Below are 22,339 nucleotides of genomic sequence, written 5' to 3'. Positions count from 1 at the left end.
ACCTAGTGAACCCCTATCTACCTACAAAGCCTTAGCTTGAAATGCTCTGCTCTGTCAGCTAATTCCTGGTGTGTGTGTGTGTGTGTGTCTGTGTCTGTGTCTGTGTCTGTGTCTGTGTCTGTGGGTGGGTGTACGTATATATGTATGTATGCATGCATGCATGTATGTATGTATGTATATGTACACACATATACATATCTATATAGACAGACAGATAGTTGACTGTCCATTTCCTCAGCCCCTATCTGGGTGACACTGTTGCCAGTAATAAAGATATTAAGAGGATTCCTACAGTATCCCTAACATTTACAGAGAGCCTGGCTCCACAATTAAGAATCAGAAGCCTGGCTACCCAATAGTTCCCCAGGAGACACAAGAACCTCTGAAGGCCTTCCTTCCCCAGGCCTCCAATCCACCGGACTCCGATGGCAGTCAGCTCCAACACAGGGCAGCTAGCCTGCTTCCTAACTTGGGAATAGAAAGCTGTTCTTATCGGAGGTTGCTGTAGAAGGAAGCAGGTGGAGGAGGTATTTTGGGGTTTGGAAGGGGCCCCCCAGAGCCTGTGAAATCACACCAAGTAGGCAGCCACCTACTCTGCCTAAATATAATGCCAGTCTCAGGCTGCAGAGCGAGCTGCCTCCCAGCTAGCCGCCCCCCAGCCGGCAGCGTGGGCCTCTGCTTGAGCCTCTGTAGGCCTCTCAACCACCCTGTGCTGGCAGCTGCCTGCTCCTGCCCCATTGAGGCCCGACGCTTCTGAGGCCTCCCGTGCCGGTGCCTCACTCAAAACAGGCCTGTGTGGAAGAGCCGTGGCGCGTGTCCATGCGTTGCACATGAAAGAAGCCACCTGTGGCAGCGCCTTTGATACCCACATCAGAGTTTCCGGGCTTCCTCGGCCTGGTCCTCTTTGTCCAGCCTCATGGGATCCTCCTTGTAGTTCATGACCTTGAGGATGGTGAGGTGGCCTCCTCCTGACTTCCAACAGCAAAGAAAAGGAGTGGGAGGTGGTGAGGCCTGAAACCCTCTTCCCGGCCGCTCCTTCTTCTATGCAGGGGCTGTGGGTGAGGCCCTTCCCAGATTCTGGGTCTGTACTATTTTCTCAGAAAGAGTGAGCTTCATAAAATTCTAGCATGGCGTCCCTCACTCCATCTCTTCTCTGGACACTGAGGATAAATCCCTGTTCTGGCACCATGTACACGTTCCTGGTCTCAGGGGTGACCCCTGCTGGAGATGCAAAGGTACTCTGACAATTAGAGCCTAGCCTGCTCTGGTTTGGGAAAGCTGGAATTGAAGGCCCTGCCCTGCCCCTGTCCCTGCCCTGCCCCTGCCCCTGCCCTGCCCCTGTCCCTGTCCCTGTCCCTGTCCCTGTCCCTGTCCCTACTCTGGGACATAGAAGCGGTCCCTGTATGAAGGAAAGAGCAGGTCTATCCAGCCAAATGGACTCTGCCACCTCCAGTGGTTTTCTTTGCCTAAATTTGAGCCTTCCCAACCTCTGAGTAAGAACAGACCCAAGGACCAGGCCAATTTCCTCTTTAATCACCTAGCAAATAACCAGGCCCTCTGGGGTGGGTCTAGGACCCACTACAATATCCAGAACTCCCTCTGTGATTTTTCCTGGTGCTCAAGACAAACCATCTATGATTTTATGTGATCACTACACTATATTCCACAAAGCCATACATTAGAGAGATACACCAAGTGGGCTGCCAGGGACCTTAAAAGCATTCAAAGACCAAATGGGTACCAAGGAACTAGGTAAGACAGGGACTTAAAACATGTTCAAAATTTGCAGATGCGATAGACCAGAGGGTTCTGGGGAGACAGTTGTCAAGAAAGTACTTGCCATGCAAGCATGAGGACCTTGGTTCAGCCTCCCAGGATGCATATAAATTGCCAGGCATGGTTACATAGTCCTGTTATCTTAGTATTAGAGAGGCAGAGGCAGGAGGATCCCTGGAGTTTGGCCAGCAAGACTAACCAAGTCAGTGAGCTCTGGGTTCAGAGATCTTATCTCAAAATAACAGTAAGGATGTCTGGAAAAGTCATAAGAGATCATACTATTATCTACCTTTAAAAAATAAAGAAAGAAAACCCCATAATACTTGTAAGTCTGTGAATATATATTCCATTGTCACCTAGGACAGGTGCTGGCCACCTCTGATGGTTTTCTTACCCTGAAATCTGAGGAGTCTGCTTGGGCTCTGAGTGAGAACAGACCCAAGACACAACTTTAAATGAAATTTTTTCATCTGGGCTTCTTCCAGGAGCCAAAGACCACCTAATGAAATAATAATAATAATAATAATAATAATAATAATAATAATAATAATATGGAGACTGACAGAAGATGCATGCATGCACACGCGCACACACACACACACACACACACACACACACAATTTGCAGGTGAATATGAGGAGATGGGCATGGAGGCCATAACACTTGAAGTCCAAAGTCTGTCCCAGTTTCTGGGCCACTCACCCCCCCATCTGCTGTGGCTTCCTATTGCCTTGCTCCATTCTATATGTCATCAAAACACCTGCTTTTTGGACTCCCCCTGACCTCCCCGTCACACCTTGGCTTAGAGCAGTGGCTCTCAACCTTTCTAATGCTGGGCTCTTCAATACAGTTCCTCATGATTTGTGGTGACCCCAACCATAAAATCATTTTTGTTTATACTGTATCTTTGATACTGTTACAGATTGTAATGTAAATATCTGTGTTTTCCAGTGGTCTTAGGAGACCCCTGTGGAAGGGTCACTTGACGCCCAGGGTTGTGACGCACAGGTTGAGAGCCACTGGCTAAGAGGCTCATTCACCAAACCAGCATATAGTGGGCCCCATCTCGTCAGCCTGTGCCTGACTCTTCCTCCAAGGCCATCCTGTCTCCGTAAAGCTCGGCTGAGCTGGCCCTCCTTTCACAGCTGGTGTGACATCCCACCCCCCCACACACACACCCAGACGCCAATCTCATCTGCTGCTCACAGCTGTCCGCAATGCAGTCCTCACCCCTTTACGGGATGTTTCCTGTCAGTCCCCCACCCACTCACCCATCCAGCCTCATTCATCCAGCACCCACTGCCTCAGCTCTCCAGGTGCCCATGAGAGGTCTTGAGGTGCAGTTATATCATCTCTCTTACCGGATGTGTATATTTGTCCTCACTCCAGGCCCAGATGTAATGCTTTATCTTGTGTGGGAGGAAGGAGTCCTCCTCCACCTTAGATGTCAGAATCCAGTTGGCGTGTCCACCATCCCTAGTAGGAAGTTCAGCACGGCCGCTTGTTTTCATAACTCCCGACGGAGTTTCCATTTCTTCCTGAGAGATAGAAACGCTGAAGCAGCAGAGCCAAGGCCCGGCTGCAGTCAGGTAGATGTCCCTGGACTGATGACCCTGGGTCTCTATGGGGACTCACAGCGGGTAAGCCTCAAGCAGGAGGTAGACCAGGTGCCCACTGCAAACCCCAGGAGGCTTTTACAAAAGGTGGGGGGTCTGGAGGGATGTCCAGAGGAAGCCTCGGCTCCCAAGGCAAGGTCACAATGATCCTGCAGTACCTAGCTTGGACATGGGGCATCTCTAAACGTCATGGCATTACCCTGAGGATCCTCTCAGTCATCGATAATTCATAGTCCACTTGAACTCCCCTAGCGATGGGGCAGTTCAGAGGCAACCAGCGAACCTTCCAGTTAGCTTACTCCAGCCAGGCTCTTAACTGAACATTATGGCCTAACTAAATAAGCTAGCCACAGGCTGGCAACCCAGAAAGGCTTGCCTTGTGCCCATGGTTCTTATTTGAGGTCCGCACTGCACTGCACTTTCTACTGCTGTGGAATTGTGCTGGGACAACCAGGGAGCCTTGGATGAGGCTCCCACCCAAGGGGTCAAGGCCAGGGTCCCAGCTTGAGACACCCCAACCACTTTCTCTCACTCATTCAGACCTGGGGCCTTGCTTCTAAACTTCTAAACCAAGACCCACCGTGCTGTGTGTCTCAGCCCTTGGAGAAGATGCCCTCCTTATGTCCCTATCTAAGTCTGGTTGTGCCCATCCCTGACTCTCACCAGGTCATCTAACCCTCTAGTTATATCTCTAGCTTCCTGCCCAGGGGGTTCTCTAGTCTGACTCCCAACCAGGCATTCACACTGGGACCCTGACTTTTTATTTTTATTTATTTTATTTTATTTGGTTTTTCGAGACAGGGTTTCTCTGTACTGTTTTGGAGGCTGTCCTGGAACTTGCTCTGTAGACCAGGCTAGCCTCGAACTCACAGAGATCCGCCTGCCTCTGCCTCCTGAGTGCTGGGATTAAAGGCGTGCGCCACCAACACCTGGCTGACCCTGACTTTTTCTACACTGGGCTACTCTGGTGTGCACTCAAGACTCTGCCTTGGCAGCATCTGGTGCTCAGGGGCTGTCCCTCCCCATATAGGTGACCCCCAACTCCTATTCCAGGAATCATGATTCACCCCCACAGGCTGTGTGTGGCTTCATTTTCTGGGTTTTCCCCCCCTCAGTGGTGATCTAGAAGGCTGTTATAACTCGGCCACAGTGTCTCAGAATTTGTAGTGGGCTGGAGAGGAAAGGAACATGTTATTCTGATTTCTGGGGGGGAAAAAACCATTAGCTTTCAGAAAACATCCCCCAAGATAGAGGCTTTTGACCCTGGCTTTGATGTGAACCCAGCTTTGCTCGGATCTTTGGGACTTGCTGCAAGCAATGGCCATTACACTCCATTGCACTTGGCTCTGTCATCTCCAGGACTGGAGTGGCAGGTGACAGATGGTCTGCCTCTATCTTCAGGTTGGGCTTATACCCCGCCCAGCAGACCAGGTGCCTGCTGCCGGCTGTCCATGCTCACAGCATGCTGTCACTAAGCCTGGGCCTCTGCTGGAGTAGAAAAGCGTCTTCTGAAGCCTGAGCATCTGAGGTCAGAGTTTGCTGCCTGGGACCCTTGGACCAGCACAGCACCCAGGTTCAGCAACACTCTGCCAGGCCTAAGCATCATGTCAGCTACTAGGTGCCTCTGAGCCCCAGTCTTCCGATCCAAGTGACAGAGTAGGCAAAGCCACAGAGGCTGTGAGGACAGAGTATTGGCAATATTAGTGATCGCCAGGTGTTCCAGTCACTGTTTTATTGCCGTCAGGAGACGCCATGACCAAGGCAAAGCTTACAAAAGAAAGCATTTGACTGGGGGCTTGCTTACAGTCTCAGAGTTTATTTAGTTCATCATCATTATCATGGCAGGGAGCCTGGCAGCACTCAGGCAGGCACTGGAACAGTAGCTGAGATCTATATCCTGATCTTCAGGCAGAGAGAGAGAGAGAGAGAGAGAGAGAGAGAGAGAGGAGACTGGGCCTGGTGTGAGCCTTTGGAAACCTCCAAGCCCACCCTCAGTGACACACTTTCTCCAACATGGCCATACCTTCTGGTCCTTCTAATACTTCTCAAATGGCATCACTCCCTGGTGACTGAGCACTCAAATATACAAGTCTATGGGGGCCATTCTTATTAAAACCCCCACACTAGTCCACACCCCATCCACACTAACCCTGACTAAGCTAAACTCTGGCATCATACTGATGCTGCCTGAGACAGTGTGAGTAGGGGTCATCTTGATCTTGCCTGCATGCCTTGCAAGCTGTAAAGAAACTACCTGTCTTCCCTCTGGGCTCTGCCTCTTTGTCTGTGTGGGTAGATACAACAGAGACATGAGTCTGCTCAGGGAAGCCCCAGAATTCATGCCCAGGGCACATGGACTCCAGGGATGCCGGGGGTCCGGCCTGAACCTCCGTACAGTATTGTCTCCTGGGAGCACGCCACTGGCTCCTCAGTGGGCAGTACAGTTCTGCTTCTCAGATAAGGAACTGACGCCCACAGACCAGAAGTCCGATGTCACCCCACTAGTAGGCTTTTAAGAAGCTGGCCTGTGAGAGCCAGTGAGGAGGGTGTTGGTGCACCCTGATAGCACCACAGCCATTGCTGAGGCAGAAAGTCTAGTAAGAAGTCCCAAGTATACTGATTTCTCCAAAATGGTCCCTAAGGTTAGACTCCAGGACCATGGCAGTGTGGGAGTCTCCCATCAGGCCACTGTGTTTGGCTTGAACCACTTAGAGGGGCCTCCTGAAGGCAGTGGTCACCATAGTGCCATCGAGGACCATGGGTGATGGCTGACCCAGATGGGTTCCTGACAGCTGGCATTCAAGAAATACCCTGGGTGCCAGCTGGAGAGGACAGAGGGAGAGACAACCACAACGGGAAGAGTTATTCCCTCCAGCTCCCTGAACCCAAGACAGTGGGGCATAAACAGATCAGGTTTTGCTCTTTCCTGCCCTGGAGCCCACAGCTGGCAACTGAATCAAACCAACCGTTCAGTGTGCTTCTGATCTGGCTGTTTGGGAATTGGGCCTCAGGCCTGGCTGCTCGCATTAGCACTTCAGACATATTAGTGATTCACTTTCTATGCCAGGGTTTGATTTCCCCTGCAAGGCTTCTTTGGGTACAGAGGCCAGCTAATGAGAGCTGCCAAGGGCTCAGTCCCAGAGCCATTGTGGGAAGAGCCAAGGAGGCCAGGCGCAGGACTATGTGAGGGCAGGGCTTACCTCTCCCACCATATGCCCCTCCCTGTCCTGTAAACAGTCAACACTCGCTCAGCCCATCACCACCATGGCCCCAGGGAGAGCTGATTGGTAGCTTTTCCACTTTGCAGAGGAAGAAACTGAGACACAGAGAGTGGCCACCCCTTCCAGGACCCAGGACTATGAACACCTTGTTCACCTGGCAGCTGCCCTCTCCCCCATGATGTCCCCAACAAAGGCTGTCCTTCCTGAGAGCATTGGCATTGTGCCCCTGCCCCAAGGCCACTTTTGACCAGTGTCATTGTTAATACTGACTAGTGTGCCACTCACCGCCCTCAGTCTCTCTCAGTGGCCCGCCTCAGTATCCACCTGAGCAAGGGATGCCGGGGGGGGGGGGGAGGACTACCCCAGAGATAGGAAGATTTGGCAGAAGTGCAGGAAGACCCAGGACACACTGGGGCCATTGTCCAGGCCATGGGGACATAAGAGAAGATGGGTACAGCTGCCATGTCTACAGGGTAGGGCATCAGCAAGGCTTCCTTGGTCAAGAAGGCGTCGAGCTGAGCTATTTTCACTAAGAAAATGCAATAGACTGAGGCTGGACCCATTCTGACCTTTTGCCACTAAAGCAGTGGCCAGAATGGGGCTCCTCGGAGAATACCTGCCTCTCAGTGACCTTGGCCTGCCTCTTGGTGGCACTGGTAAAGCAAGTCAAAGCTGCCTCCAAGCCCTGGGCCTTGCTACAGCTAGAGAAAGGACCTCTCATGATTACAGGCTTGTCTCCATGCCCCTGGATAGAGACAGCAGCGAAGGACTCGGTAGGCATCCCACAGGGAAAGAGAGACATTGTTCAGTTAGATCTCCAAACATGGAATTGACCATTGGAAAAATAGTGCTGTCCACCTCAGCACATGTAAAGTTGGCTCTGTACACACACACCTGGTGGTACATCCTTGGGCTGTGTCAAAGAGTGGCACAGGAGCCAGGACCAGCCCAAGTGATCAAGTGAGGTCTTTCTAGCAACTGTTCAGGCACTTCTGCTCACACTGCTCACATTCCTTACCTCAAGCATCTGCATGCACACAAACGTGCATGTAGATGGCACGCTCAAACACGGGCATGCACAGAGCCGTCACATTCATACATACATTCAGCACATATATATATACGAGTTCATGACATATGTGCTCCAGTGCAGGAAGTATATTCTTAACACATATACTATACTCCTACATGCTGTCTTAGCTTCTCCTGCAGCTGTGCTAAAATCCTATGAGTAAAGCAACTTGGGGGAAAAAATGTGTAGCCTGGCTCACAGTTCCAGGGTACTGTCCATCTTTACAAGAAGTCCAGGCAGCAGGAGCTTGAAGCAGTTGCTCCCCTCAAATCTACTGAAGCAAAGAGTGAGGGATACATGCTGCTACTAGGCTCCCTTTCTTCATTTATACAGTCCAGGATCCCAGCCAGGGAATGGTGCCACCCACAGTGGGCAGATCTTCCCACCTTAACATAATCAAGATAACCCCTCACAGGCATGCCCAGGGGTCCTTCTCTAAGGTGACTCAAGATTCTGTCAAACTGATAGTTAATACTAAGTGTCAGAGGGCTGGAGAGATAGATGTCTTAGCAGTTAAGAGCACTTGCTCTTGCACAGGACCTTGGTTAAGTTCCCAGCAACATCAGATGGTGACTCTCAACCAACTATAATTCCAGTTCTAGGAGATGCAACACCCTCTTCTGATCTCCACAGACACAAGGCACAGACATACATGCAAATAAACATCCGTACAAATAGAATAAGTATATCTAAAGAAATTTAAAACTACTATCACACATGCAATATCACACACATGGCATGTAATACATTTTCCGCATCCCTGTGTGCTTGGTATACATGTGCATGGTCTCCCATACCTGTGTACACAATTATGCATGCATATATGTACTATATACATACTTGTGTACATACATACACATGTGCTCATGGTCTCCGATGTCTGTGTTCACACTCAGGCATATACATGCACATTTTTACACGGTCTCTGTATTAGTCAGGGTTCTCTAGAGGAACAGAACTTGGAGGATGACTATATATGTGTGTGTGTGTGTGCTTGTGTGTGTGTGTGTGTGTGTGTGTGTGTGTGTGTGTGTGTATGAGAGAGAGAGAGAGAGAGAGAGAGAGAGAGATTTATTAGCATGGCTTACAGGTTGTGGCCCATCTAGCACAACAATGGCTGTCCACCAACAAAAGATCCAAGAATCCAGTAGTTGTTCAGTTGATGAGGCTGGATGTCTCAGCTGGTCTTCAGCTTGTGCTGGAATCCTGAAGAAGTAAGGAGTGAACTTGCTAGCAAGAGTGAGGGCAAGCTGGCAAGGATAGAGCAGGCTTCCCTCATCCACGTCCTTTATATGGCTGCCCACAGAATGTGTGGTCCAGATTAAAGGTGGGTCCTCCCCCCTCAAAGATCCAGATCTGAAGTGAGTCTTCCCACTTCAAATGGTTTCATTAAGATAGACAATCCCTCCCGGGTGTGCCCAGTCATTTGGGCTTTAGTTAGCTCCAGATGAAGTCAACTTGACAACCAAGACCAGCCATCACAGTCTCAGACACCCATGTTCACACTTGTGCACATGTACACGTGCTCATGGTCTCCCACACTACTACGCACACACATGAACACGCTCTTCCCTGAAGCCTAAGCCAGAGTGACTAGCTGAGGTCCAGGGGAGGCGCAGGCTGCTGTACTCTCAGGGGAGGCCAAGGGCAAGCTTCTGAAGATCTGTGCTCCCACAGACCCAGGAATCATTCCCTGGGACCTGCCTTCCTGCTGCTGGGCCACTGTGGGGCAGAGCCTGGCTCTGTTTGATCCAGGAATGACCATCTGGCACTGGCGAAGGGAAGAACCATTTGATCAATCTTTGATCAATCCATGTCCAGCAGGCCAGGAAGGTTCTAATGAGGTCTGACCACGAGAGCCCCAGAGGCACGTGACCCTATGATCAAAGGCAGGCACTTTGTAGGCTGGCAGCCATTCTGCCTGATCTGGTATCCCAAGAGCCTCAGCAACAGAACCAGAGACAATCAGAAATCCACTCCATTCTCCTGCTATGCTCATTCACCAGCGTTACAGATGACTTCTTTCCTAGTCAACCCTCAGGCTGTAAGTGTGACTGGAGGAGCTCAGCTTTGGTGGTAGATGGTTAAAAAAAAAAAGCTCCACCTCCCCTGGACCTGGTGTCATCTTACTGGGCAAAGCCACATTTTCAGGGACTCTTGTCCTCATGGGCTCCATGTGCCTTCTAGGACAGAAGCAGAGCCAGTCTGCTGGTACACTTGAACTGCAAAGGAGTCTGGGAAAGGAGTTCTGGGGTCCCCCTGAGGAAACAGGCTGCAAGGTAAGAACTTCAGCTTCTTGGAAGGTGATGGGCAGCCATGGCAGCAGGAGTCTACCTTGGTGCCTTAACTGTCATCTTCTGACAGTCAAGAATATTTCCTATCAGAAGCATGAAGACCTGGCCCTCTCTAGGGAGCTCTGGTGCCGGGCATCACCTGCTCCAAGCCTGCTCCAAGGCTATAATCCTGAGTAAGTGTCTTCCAACCCTGCATTCCCACGACATGTCTCCATAACCCAGAATGAATGCGGCTGCTGTAACACACAGTGTGCACAGCATGGCCAGCCTCTTTTTATAGGAGGCTCAGTTACTGCATCCAGTCACTTCTGTGGACCCCAGACTACAGCCTGACTGACACACATGCTGGCTGGAGCCGTCAGCTGTGGGATGAGCAACCTAAACCTCAGCCTCGGGCTTGGAGTGTCCCACCTTCTGGATTTCATCCCCAGACATGTTCTGAGGTTCCCTTGGGTCCCCCAAAAAGGTGTCAGGGACCACAGGACACAGCAACCCACCCTGCTTTGTTTGTTTTTGTTTGTTTGTTGTTTCCTGGATGGCCAAAGCATTCTCCCAGTATCCCGCACTCTTCACTCCGACATGGCCACTCAGCTTCTGCGTAGGTACCTCATGTGCTGTAAGGTAGCCTCCCCATGACATCTGACCCTTGACACAGCAAAGCCCAGAGTAAAGGCAGAGCCTTCCTGTTCCTCTCCTATGATCCATGTCTCTGCCCAGACAGAGATAGCCCCAAATATAGAGGCTCAGATCCATTGGCTGCCTCCTGTGTGTTCATCAGCTAGCTTTCCACCACTGTGACAAAACGCCCGGGAGAATCAACTTCAAAAGATGGAAGGCTTGTTTTGGCTTATGTGTTCAGAGACTTCAGTCCCTGGTCACTCGAACCTGCAGCAACATAGTGCATCATGGGAACGAACACACAGCAGGGGTAGCTGCTCATTTTGTGGCAGCTAGAAAACAGAAAGGAAGAGGAGCAGCTGGGAATGAAATCCCTTCAAGGGGACAGTCCCTAATGATCTAACTTCCTCTCACTGACCTCTCACTCCCAAAGGCTTTACCATGTCCTGGGAGCACTGTGTTGCTGTCAAAATCTATGTCTCAAGAGCCTTGGTGGCACACTAGACCCACACTACCATACTGCAGGACAGTGTCTCACTATTGTGTGGCGTTATGGCCCAGCTGGTAGGAGAGACAGCGCACTTCTCTGTAGGACTCGCTGCTTCCAGGTGACAAGGGTTCCAGTTAGACAGGCACCCACGGGATCCTCACACATGGGAATCCATGTCCTCGCATCTGTGCACTGAAGCAGGAGTCCCTGGAGCTTGGGAAACTTACTGAGATGATAGTGTGGTGTGGGCAGCAGCTAGGCAGCCGAGGAGGGACTCTTTGGGGAGAATAAAGCAAGACTAAGGCTGATGGCACATGTCCTGTATGTTGCAAATATATGTTTCTCTTATTGGTTGATGAATAAAGCTGTTTCCACCAATGGACAAGCAGGATCTAGTCTGGCAGGAAATCAAACAGGGATAGAGAAAGGTAGTAGGTGGAGTCAGGGAGACACCATGTAGCTACCAGGAAGGTAGGATGCCTAGGCATTCTCCAATAAGCCAAGACCATGTAGACATACATAGATTAATAGAAATGGGTTAATAATTAAGAGAGAGCTAGCCAATAAAAAGCCTTAGCCATCAACTAAACACTTTATAATTAATATAAGCCTCTGTGTGTTTATTTGGGACTAAACAGCTGCAGGACTGGGCAGGACAGAAACTTCCATCAACATGAGGCATACCACAGGCACCAGCCACATCTGCAGGCTAAAACAGCTCCTCTCTGGTCCTTGCTGGCCCTCTTTGCATGTGCCGTGGGTGGTTTGTTACAATCACTGTGACCAAAGCACCCAGCTATAGAGTAGCATAAAGGAAAAAGAACTGACCCCTGTCTGTGGGCTCCTCATTCCAAAGGAGTAGCCAGGCTCAGGGGTGGCTGCATCCCTTGGCCATTCAGGAGCCTGTGCGTGAGGCCATTTGTGTGGTCCCAGTGTCACCATCAGAGACCACAGCGCAGCCTAGACCTGAAGCACACATCTGAGGGCCGCTCAGCCACGGTGGAAGGAGCTGCCCCCAGAGGACAGCCACAGCAACTGGGACTCCTCTCCAGGTGGCACAGAATGCCAGACCAAAGAGGGAATTTAGGTTCCTTTTTAGCCATTTTGGTCTATCTAGTCATGTCTCAGACCTGTGACAGGGGCTGTGTCCTTTCAGCCTTCACCCCTGCCAGATTAGATGACCCATTCACTTTCCCAAAAAGTGCCATTCTGGTGTCAATTCCCATGCCACTCGGTATCACGGGTATCTTGGCCTTCTTTTCCTGTTGCCATACTAAGCTATTCTGAGAAAAGGCAACTTAAGGGAGAAAGGACTCATTTCAGCCCACAGTCCCAGGGTACAGTCCATCACGGCAGGGCAACCAAGACAGCAGGAGCTTGAAGCAGCTGCTCCTATCACATCCACAACCAGGAAGCGGAGAGCAATGAATGTGTACTGCTGCTAAACTCCACTTCTCCACTTACACAGCCAGGACCCCAGTGAGCAGGTCCTCCTCCCACTTCAGTTAACCCAAGATAATCCCTCGCGGGTATGCCCACATGCCTGTCACATGGCAGATCCTATCAGGTTAAAAATTAACACTAAACCAACACAGCTGGCAAACAGAAGTTAATTATCTCAGCAGACACTGGGTAGCAGAAATCATGCATTGAATGTCAGAGGACCTGGATGGGTATGTGTCTCACAGAAGGGCTGCCCAGCATAGCCAGGATACATGATGCCCTTGCCACTCTGTGAGCTACGCTTTGCCTGGTTGTGCTCTACCTGTCCTCTACCTGTCTAGGAAGCTGTGGTAGAAGGGCAGAAACCTATGCCTGCCTGTTGTTTCTCATCCCTCCCTCCTGCTTCCGGGACAGACAGAGGTCATATGGGTAAGGAGTCAGGCACCAGCAGCAGCAAGGAAGTCTTCCTATTATTATAATTACCCTAAGCTCCAGGTGGACGGAAGCAGCTGGGGAGACGTATACTGAAGAAGTGGCCGTTTAGCAGCATCTCCTGCTGAGTGGTGTCAGTCCCCAGCCACAGTCAGCTCACAGGGAGCTTGCAGCATGATGGGCACCCAGGCTGTGCTCCCACCTGACAGGTACCTGGCTACACCATCACCAGTCCCTCTGGGAGATACCCAGTCAAGGTGCACATGCATGGGAGGGGGGATGTTGCCATCAGCCAAGGTGTACAGCTGGACCAAACCAAAAGGCCCTCCTCTGGAGCCTTGGGAGGGCGTGGCCTGTGTCACCAGGATCTCAGATACCCGAAGAGAACACTTTCTGTCGTCTGTCACTCTGTGCTTCTAGCCTTCTGGCCACTTACTGTAGTGGCCTGAGTGAGCCGCTGTGTGCGGGCTGTAGCCCACCTTGCTAGACTGTGCAGAGGAATGCCATGCTCAGCTAGCCTAAATCTGATACTTGGTCAAGCATGCTGTTGCTACCATTACAAGGATGTCACCCTCAGCAGCACTCACTATAGGCACAGATTCAGGGCCTTTCTGGACCTTCTCTCTGGGGATTCCAGACAAGCCTCAGCACATGGCAGTGCATGGATGGAAGGCAAGCCAGAACATGACCACACTGAGATGCTCGTGCTGATGACAGAATGCCAGCTTCATCCTCATGGGTCTCCAGCAAAGTCCTCTGTGGAGGAGTCCAGAGCATGCATGCATACACAAAGAGCTCTGTCTATGGAGGAGTCCAGGGCATGAACATATACACAAAGAGCTCTCTCAAGGACTCGCCTACCCCTGAAACAAGGTCCCCCCACTTGACTACTCGACACTCACAAATGTGCCAATTATCAAATGTCTCTTCCTTGTCCATCAATGAAAAGACTGGATATGACAAGGTGGTCCCATCACACGGGCTTGTCTTGGGTAATTGTCCACTGGGTGGGCCTTGGGAAGCTCTATCTGTCCTCCCCATCAACTCTCACCCACAGGAGAAAGGAATGGGAACACTGGACAGACCTCAAGTGGTTTCTCTTGGCCGTCCTCCCTTGCTCTATAAGTCCCCCTGCTAGAGGCAGGCATGAGAAGACTGGTACTTTGGTAGAGCATGGCCACAAGCTATAACTGCTCTCCTGGAAATCTGACTTCCTCTCATTGTGCATGCCTGTGTACATGCAAGCACACATACACTCACAGTAGCATGTACATGTACACATTTTCACATGTGTGCCTGTATGCATGCAGACAGGCACACAGAAGCACATACACACACTCATATACATATATATTTGTACATGTATGCACACCTGTACATAGCACACACATCTACAAACACACATGCATCAGCATGAAGGTATACACACTTATGTGTGCACACTCATAAAAGCATATGTGGGTATATACCACACATCTAAGTACAAACTCATGCTCACAACTCCACTCCCATCACCCACACAAGGCAGGCTCACCCCTAGAGCCTAGCAGGTGGTGCCTAGGGTAGTGTAGACTGAGGGACTTGGTGACAAGTCCTCAAGAACAAGAAAGAAGAGTTCCTGGCCTGGAAGTAGCACCTCCGGGCAGTCCCACTGAAGGCAGGGTCCAGGGTCCACAGCCATGGATGACTGCAGCCACCCTGAGAAACCACAGTGCTTGATTCAATCCCCAGAACCTTCTTCCGTTTTGGTGCACCTTTATCCCTGCCTCCTCCTGGGATCCCCTTCTGGATAGGGTCCTCTCTGTCCCTGAGGCTGGTTCCCACCCTCTCCCTCCCTCAGAAGGCGCTGGCCACCCTGAATTGAGATGCTCAACCTCAGGTTTACTGCCTGTCTGTGTTTCTGCATTCAGAGCACAGCTCCCCTCCCCCATCGGTCCTGCCCCCACCAGCCCCATAAGGATCGTAAGGACCGTGTGCGCGTTGGAGACTTAATAAACATTGTCACGTCAAGAACTGAACAAGGACACACTCACACTCGTCACAAATCTACATGGCTGCTTCTGACCAGGGCAACTCGAGGGAGGGTGCCCACCAGCTCACGCCCAGTCTCACCCAGCTTGCAGGGCAGGCTTGATGCAAGGTTCACTTCCCAGAGTGGAGACAAGCACCACCCTGATCCTGCACACCCCGCCAAGCAGAAAGACCCTTGGTTGCACCTTACCGGGCCTCCAGCCTCCTCTCTTTGCAGCTGCTGCTCCCTTCCCTCCCCCAACCTCATCCCTCATCAGAAGACACCCCCCCCCCAGGACTCAGTTTGTGGACACAGAAGCTGAGGTTCCTCCAGTCACAGTGGAGAGTGACCTAAAAACACACATCCCCGGCTCTGTTCTGTGCCTTGTCAGCTACACCCCACTGGCTCTGCCTCAGGAATCGAGGCTCTGACATTTTGCTTGCACAGATAATTCTCAGAAAACCACCCCATCCTTTGTCCCCATGGTCTCTCTAACTCTACAAAGCTGCACTTTAGAACCAAGGAGGTGGCCTCTGCCTGGAGCTACACAGAAAGCAGGTTCTGGGGTCGAACCCTTTGAGAGGCCTCAAGCCTCACCCGCTTCCCACAGGAGGCATCGACAGCCTGTGGAGACACGTGAATTATTCACATCCTCCTGCAGTTTGTAGCTGTGTCCATGACGTCAGCACTGACTGTACCATTTCCTTCCCCACCACCTGCCTCACAACCCAGCCCTGACCTCCACAACGCCCATGATGGTTAATTAAACAGTTGGCAGATTGCCCACTTGGGCATCGGATGATAACTATGCGAGCAGACCTGACATAATTCAGATCTAATCCAAGGAAATGGATTTGACTTTGGGTGCCTCCTTACCCACTCCTTGAGGCCTGGAGCCTTCAGGGAGCTAGCTGTCTTGGATGTGGCTAGAAAGCAGGCCAAACTCCTCCCAGCTCTTCCTGTGATAATACTGAGCCAGTGTCAGTGAGCGTGGTCAGAGAGGGCAGGTGTCCTGAGTTATGAGTGGGTGGGTCAGGCCCCCACACGACTCAAGGTTTAGCTTGCTCTGAGGAAGATGCCTGGAGCCCAGCTGGGCATCTGTGGGGTGCTTCGGTGACATAGCAGGGGTCCCCATTTCTGGGTCAGAACAGCTATCTCCACCTGCCTTGGGACTCCTAGTAGCAGACAAAAGTCTCACCAGTGGAATGATTACAAGACTGATTCAAGCTCAGGCTGCAAGTCTCCCTATTCCCTCCTTACTCTGACAGGACCCCAGCGGCTGTTTCCCTGAAATAAACATTTCACTTGAAGCCCGGCTGGCACCAAGCAGCACAATCCGCCAACAGCCTGAGTCCCAGCTTGGCGGCCAGCAAGAACAGGATCTTCTCAAATAAAGCCGTGTTTGTTTTTAATTATTGAATTAACTACCGACATCTTTGCTCAACTCACCGGGCTCCAGGGGAAATTAGCACGGAAACGAGTTGTGGAGACTGGGGGTCTGTGTTTCTCTGTGGAGTTGCCTCACCACCTGGCCCCCTCTAGGCCCCTCACAGCGATCCTGTGGCTACAGTCAGCATAGTCTCAGCATCCACTGTCTGGGGAGGTCACAGGGTCAGCCCTGCCAAGCTGTGAAGGGGCAAGATGGGTTCTCAGGGCACCCAAGGGAACCTCAGCTCCGGCTGGTCCTGCTGAAACACATCATGGTTATATTGACTGCAGAACCACAGGGACGCACAGCCTGAATCACCTGACCACTCAGTGAGAGTTTGGACACTCCCATCCCAATCTTCCCACACACGCAGGAGTGCCACACTGATGTCCATCACGCTGCCTGACACCCCTACCAGGGTCCACCCGGGGGAGTCCAGTGTGGGGACCACAGACCCCCTCCCTGTGGGGACAAACCCGAGCACTTCCCCAAGCCATCTGCTTTAGGAGGACGCCATCTGGCAGGAGTCCTGACGAGGGGCCACTGGCTACCTAGTAGGCAGACAGCTGCCAGACTGCAGAGGGACCAAAGAATATTAGGGGCCTTGTCTACACCTCCATAGAAACCATGGTTTCCTTCGAGACACAGGGGCAATTAGGGATCCAATGGGATACCAAAGATAACATGAAGGTTAGGTCAGGGCATATAACTGATCTGTGGACTCCTGGGAGACCCCAAAAATAGACGGAATACCTGTGACTAGACTTGAGGACCGACAGGAGAAGATGGAGGCCAGGCTTGAGTCTTCCTATGGGAGCAGATGGGCCCAGGGGAGAGAATCAAAGACCTGAGGAGATTTGGAGCAAGGGAAAGGGATGGAAGATTGGCTCGGAAACCAAGATTGGTCTCTGGGCTAACGGATGTGGAAAAAGACTGGCCCTCAGAAATGGAGGGCATGGTGAATGATGAGTAGGGCCTAGCCTCCTATCCTCAACCTCAAAGGCTGGCCTGGGCTGGTTTCCATCATCTAACGACCTGTGGCCTCAAATGTGTTGCCCCAGGGGCTAAGATGGCTTAGTTAGTAAAGTACTTGCCTGGCAAGCATGATGTACTTGAGTTCGATCCCTAGAGCCCACATAAGAGAGCCAGATGTGGTGGCACACCTGTAATCTCAGTGCTAAGGCAGAGTCCTGGGCTTGCTGCTCAGTCTACTTAGTAAATGCCAAGATGGCTGGCACCTGAGGAATGGCACTCAAAGATATCCTCTGGCCTATGCGTGCACACACACACACACACACACACACACACACACACACTTGAGCCAAATATGAACATGTACACACACACAGAAGATGGTGCCCCAGCACAGTACCAGACACCTTGGTGGCCTGCATGTCTCTGCTCACCAAAGACAGACCTAGCTCCAGTATTGCCTGATACGGGCCTGTGTCCAGGGCCTGGGGTTGCCTAAGAGAAGGTTCAGCTAGGAGCAGTTAAGCCTCCGTGACACTTGTTCCATCTGAAGGAATTTGAGACTGTGACAGTGAAGACCCTGCTTCTGGGTATAGTGTGTGGAGGCCAGGGGGCACCAGGAAACACCTGACAATGCTCAGGTCAGCTCCGATGGTGGATTATCCAACTCAAAACATCCAAAGTACCACGGTCAGGACACCTTCAGTAGAGCAGAGGGAGGAAGTGGCTCTCAAGAGGCCCAGAAGCAGCACTCCTCTGCAGAGTCACAGTACCTGCTGCGCGACGGTTCAGTGTGGGAGGGTCCTCCCTGGGCACATACATGGTCCACTGGGGGAAAGCTCACCTGTGAGCAATGGCCTCTGACCAACAAGCAATGGGTTAGAAACTTGAGACCGTAGCACCTGTGGTGCCCAGTGTGAATGCCCAAGACCAGTGGTCTGAAGGCACAAAGGTGTCTCCACTATCTTACCAGCATATATACACAAGTGCATACATATGCACACACCACAGACACACAGAGGCATGCACACATATGTACCCCTCCGGCCCACATACACATATATCCATCACACACACATGTACCCATCACACATACAGGCATGCACGTACCTGGACCCATCACATGCACTCACATGGATGTCTGCACACAGCCACATGTGCCACACATATGCACACTTGCTGCATAATATACATGTGTGTCATGCACATGTGTTTAAACATGTGCTTACACGTGGCGCATAGCATGTTCACGTGTTTCTCTGTGCACCAGAGTGCATTTTCATGCACACATGCAAGCAAGCAACACATGTACCCACACATGCACTGTATATACAGGCCCCTGAAGACACGTCCTCGCGCACGTACCTATCACACATGCACATAGCATAGACACATACACACACATCATATACCCAGTATACACATACACACAGGGCTCACACAGTCACACAGGCCATACGCACACTTCTTGTTATAAGGCATTGTGCTCATCCTCTGCCCGCCTCCCAGTTCATTCACCTGTGGAGGAAAAAAAATGAGTCCTGATTAAGATGTCTTGGCAGAGTGCAACATCGCAGCTCCCATGACTCTTCAGTGGGGCCCTGGAGCTTCCACAAGCCTTTAGTATTCTGTGTGTTCTGCTCCCCGCACACCCCACCCTCCCCAGCTGAGTCACATCCTTTTCATCCCTAATATCATTGCTCACATCCTTACAGAGTGGCGGCGGGCAGCCGCTGTCCTTCTGAGACCGAGGTTTTACAAGAATGAATACCAACAACAGGCTTGGGTATTTACAGCCCAGACCCAAGGTAACCGCCTGGGGACTCGGCAGCTTTTATCGTAGAGGGTGAGCAGCGTACCTCCCACTTCCAGAAAACCTTCCGAAATGAGGCTTCTTGACCGCCCAGCACAGGCTCTGCTCAAAGCTTCCTTCCTCCTTAGATGGCTCTTTGGGATACTTTTTTACCCATCTTGATCGCTGTATGCTCGTGGGACTATAAGGCCTTCCAGAATGCATATGCTGATCCCTCCATTCCCGCGCTTGCCTCGGAGAGGGCAACTTGAGAACAAGGGAGGTCTCCAGGCGTCAGAGGTCTCCCAGCGGGGGCATCTCCAAGGCCTGGCAGGATTCACAGGTGTGCATGCCTCCTGAATCTAATCATGCTCTCTCCTGATTTGGGCCTTGTTCCCCGTGTTGAGAACTGTTCTGGGTGGGAAGCCACCCTTGCTCATGAAGAAGGACCCAGAGTCCAGGATGAGAAAGCTCCTCTTCCAAGAGACTAGGTTGGGCCCCAAGTTGCAGGAGACTCCTCATAGGCTCTTTCAGCTTCCCGACCTCGCCCCACTGCCCAGCCTGTGTTCCAGACTAAATCACCCACTAAATTCCCATGTAGCCTTGGCCGTAGGCTTGCCTTTTCATCCCTGCTCTGAGCTCCAGAAAAAAAAAATGTCTTCGGTATATGAATAATGTATTGAAAACTCAGGCAGAGCAATCATAGGCCATGAATAATTGCAAGGTACAGGCACATTAGTTAGCTGTACAATCCGCTTACAGACCAAACCAACCATCTTATTAAGGCAGGGCCCAGCTCCTGGCTTGCCAGCAGCTTGTGTTCTCAGACTCAGGGATGTTCAGAGAACCCTACTCTGTGCAGCTGGGAGCCCCAAACCGGGAGCCAGTCTAACACTGTGGTATCTGCTGCTCTCCTGAAGGGTCCCCCTCAGCGCCTCCCCGTTTCTTAATTAATGGAGACTTGAAATTAGCGCACAAGCGATAACGCAGTTTCATCGGGCATTCCTACGTGTTCTGGGAGACACTTCATTCTGAGCTGTTTTTGCCCTTATCCCAGTGAACACACAAGCAGAGTGACTTGGTGGCATCTGGGGAAATGATTTGCTAAGGAAACGTCAACCTTGACCCAGAGCCCTTTCTTAAACAACCCCATTTAGCGAGCCTGTTGCTTGAAGTGGCTCTGGAGGCCACCCTCTGTTTCAAGGTTCAGATGGCTCGGAAATGGAGACCTCAGCAGCTGCTGCTTCAGGGGCACTTGGGCTGCCTTCTGTGGACTGCCCTGTCACCACACATCCTGTCATCCTAATTCCCAACTAGTTTCTTTGCACGACTCACCTCGCTCTTGGTGAGGATTTCACCAGAGGCTATTAGCCAAACCCCCATTTTTACCTAGGAAAACAGTTAGCCAGGGGCCCAAGCAGCCTGCCAGGATGCCAAGCTATCGAGAGAAGCAGAAATGAGGCACCCCTACCCACACCCCAGCACCTGTCCTAAGCCTTGACATATTGTGGGACCCACACTGCAGCGGGGGCGGTTGACAAGGCAGGCTTCAGTTGCAGACAGCGTATGTCATCTGTCCCTGGGTGTGGCAGTGGAGACAAAGGTGAATGCTAGGTGCCCAGCCATCTGTCAGTCCTCCTTGGGGCATGAATCTTGCCTTGAGGAGCCCATGGCACAATGAGAACCTTCCTATGGATAGGTTCTCCCCCCTTGAAGAGCAACCCTGTCTCACTGTGTCCTCAGGGCCAAGTGTCCTCAGGGCTGACCCCATGCCACCAGACCAAAAGAATGCGGACGTTACTGCAGGAAAACTGCCATCCTTGCTGGCTCTCCCTCTCTCTCCCCCATAGAGGGTCTACTTGGCCCCCTGGATTGCCATGGCCCTAAGTTACAGGCTCTTGACAGTGTCCATGAGGTCACCCATAGCCACACAGAGTGCCAGCCAGGAGACTCAAGAAGTGGACTGCCCTCTCCCCTAAGCAGACCTGCACAAGGCCTGGCCAAGCTCACTTCACCTTAAAAGTTTTGGCTTCTCTCAGGGTCAATGTTCTCCCAACAAAATATTACAATTAAGTCTTGAAAGCCTGTGCTGTGGCCTGAGCCCTATGCCCACGAGCAGGACTATATCACACAGCTTAAATTTTTAAAGAGATGCTAAAAAGATCACTCTGCTCCATAGTGTGGGGCTGGAAGGACATCTGAAGATCTATCCCATGATGCTTGGGGGGACCAGCTGGCAGGGACCTCAGTGTGGTCCCAACAACAGCCTTTAAGATATCAACCACAATGGCAGTGGTGGTACAGGAAGTAGCCCCAGAATGGGCCCATTTCACAGACAGGGAAAAAGAGGCACAAGAATGCTGGGAAAGGAGATTGTTGGAAGCCAGGACTCAATCTGCTGTTTGACAGACCCTGTGCTGATCACTCTCCCTGCCCAGCAGACATGACATTTCCATAGTTACAGCTATGGGATCAGGAGCCAAAAAAAAAAAAAAAAAAAAAAACACCAGCCAAGGACCTGGTAAGAGACACTATGTCTCCCACGGCATGGAGACCTTTGTCACAGCAGGATTCACCCTACACAGGCAAGCAGAGTAAGACCTTCCCCTCTGGCATGCCAGACCACGCTGTCGTAAGCGTCTGGCCACACTACTGCCTGACCCTAAGTGACCACCAGTAAACCCCTGGCGGGGGGGGGGTGTCACCTGGCCAGGGCACTCGCAGAAGCCAAGGAGGTGGCATCTGTTTGGAGGATCCGACGGGTCTGTCTCACAGGGAAATAATCACTTCCTCCAGCCTGTGACGCTGGGCAGCACGTTGTCACCCACTGAAGGTCCCCTTAGCTCACCCAGGCTTCACAGGCCCCGCGTCTGACCTGGTTCTCTTCCCTCTGGAGTACTGAGGCTGCTCAGCACCAGAGCGGTGGATGGGGAAGCCAGCTCCTCCCCCGCTGCCAGCACAGCTGCTTTGTGCCCAGCCGCTGAGTGTCAGCGGGACAGCGTTCTGTTGGGCACAAAAGCTCTTGGTGACTTCAAAGAGGGTTTTGCAATTGTGCTATTGGCCTAAAAATTGTATTTCCCATCACTGGGGTGAAAGGCCCTCTCTTTGCCACGTTAGTCACTGAGAAATAACATCAGAGATCGATGTGCAGATTCCACTGTGTTTCTTGGCCA

At 51.6% G+C, this 22,339-nt stretch overlaps 1 long non-coding RNA gene across 1 annotated transcript; it reads right to left on the bottom strand.

Annotated features, from left to right (window-relative positions):
- Positions 1-1,414: 1,414 nt before the first annotated feature.
- On the bottom strand, positions 1,415-17,311 carry LOC121140312. The gene is made up of 3 exons (XR_005877090.1): positions 16,423-17,311; positions 3,138-3,314; positions 1,415-2,275 (listed from the first exon to the last, which is right to left on the bottom strand). It is a non-coding gene; the product is annotated as an uncharacterized LOC121140312 (long non-coding RNA).
- Between the last annotated feature and the right edge of the window lie 5,028 nt (positions 17,312-22,339).

The sequence above is a fragment of the Mesocricetus auratus genome, unplaced genomic scaffold (genome assembly GCF_017639785.1).
Source record: "Mesocricetus auratus isolate SY011 unplaced genomic scaffold, BCM_Maur_2.0 Super-Scaffold_100004, whole genome shotgun sequence".
Classification (NCBI taxonomy): Eukaryota; Metazoa; Chordata; class Mammalia; order Rodentia; family Cricetidae; genus Mesocricetus; species Mesocricetus auratus.
Note: the sequence above shows the minus strand (reverse complement) of the source record. Positions and strands in the feature narration are given on the sequence as shown.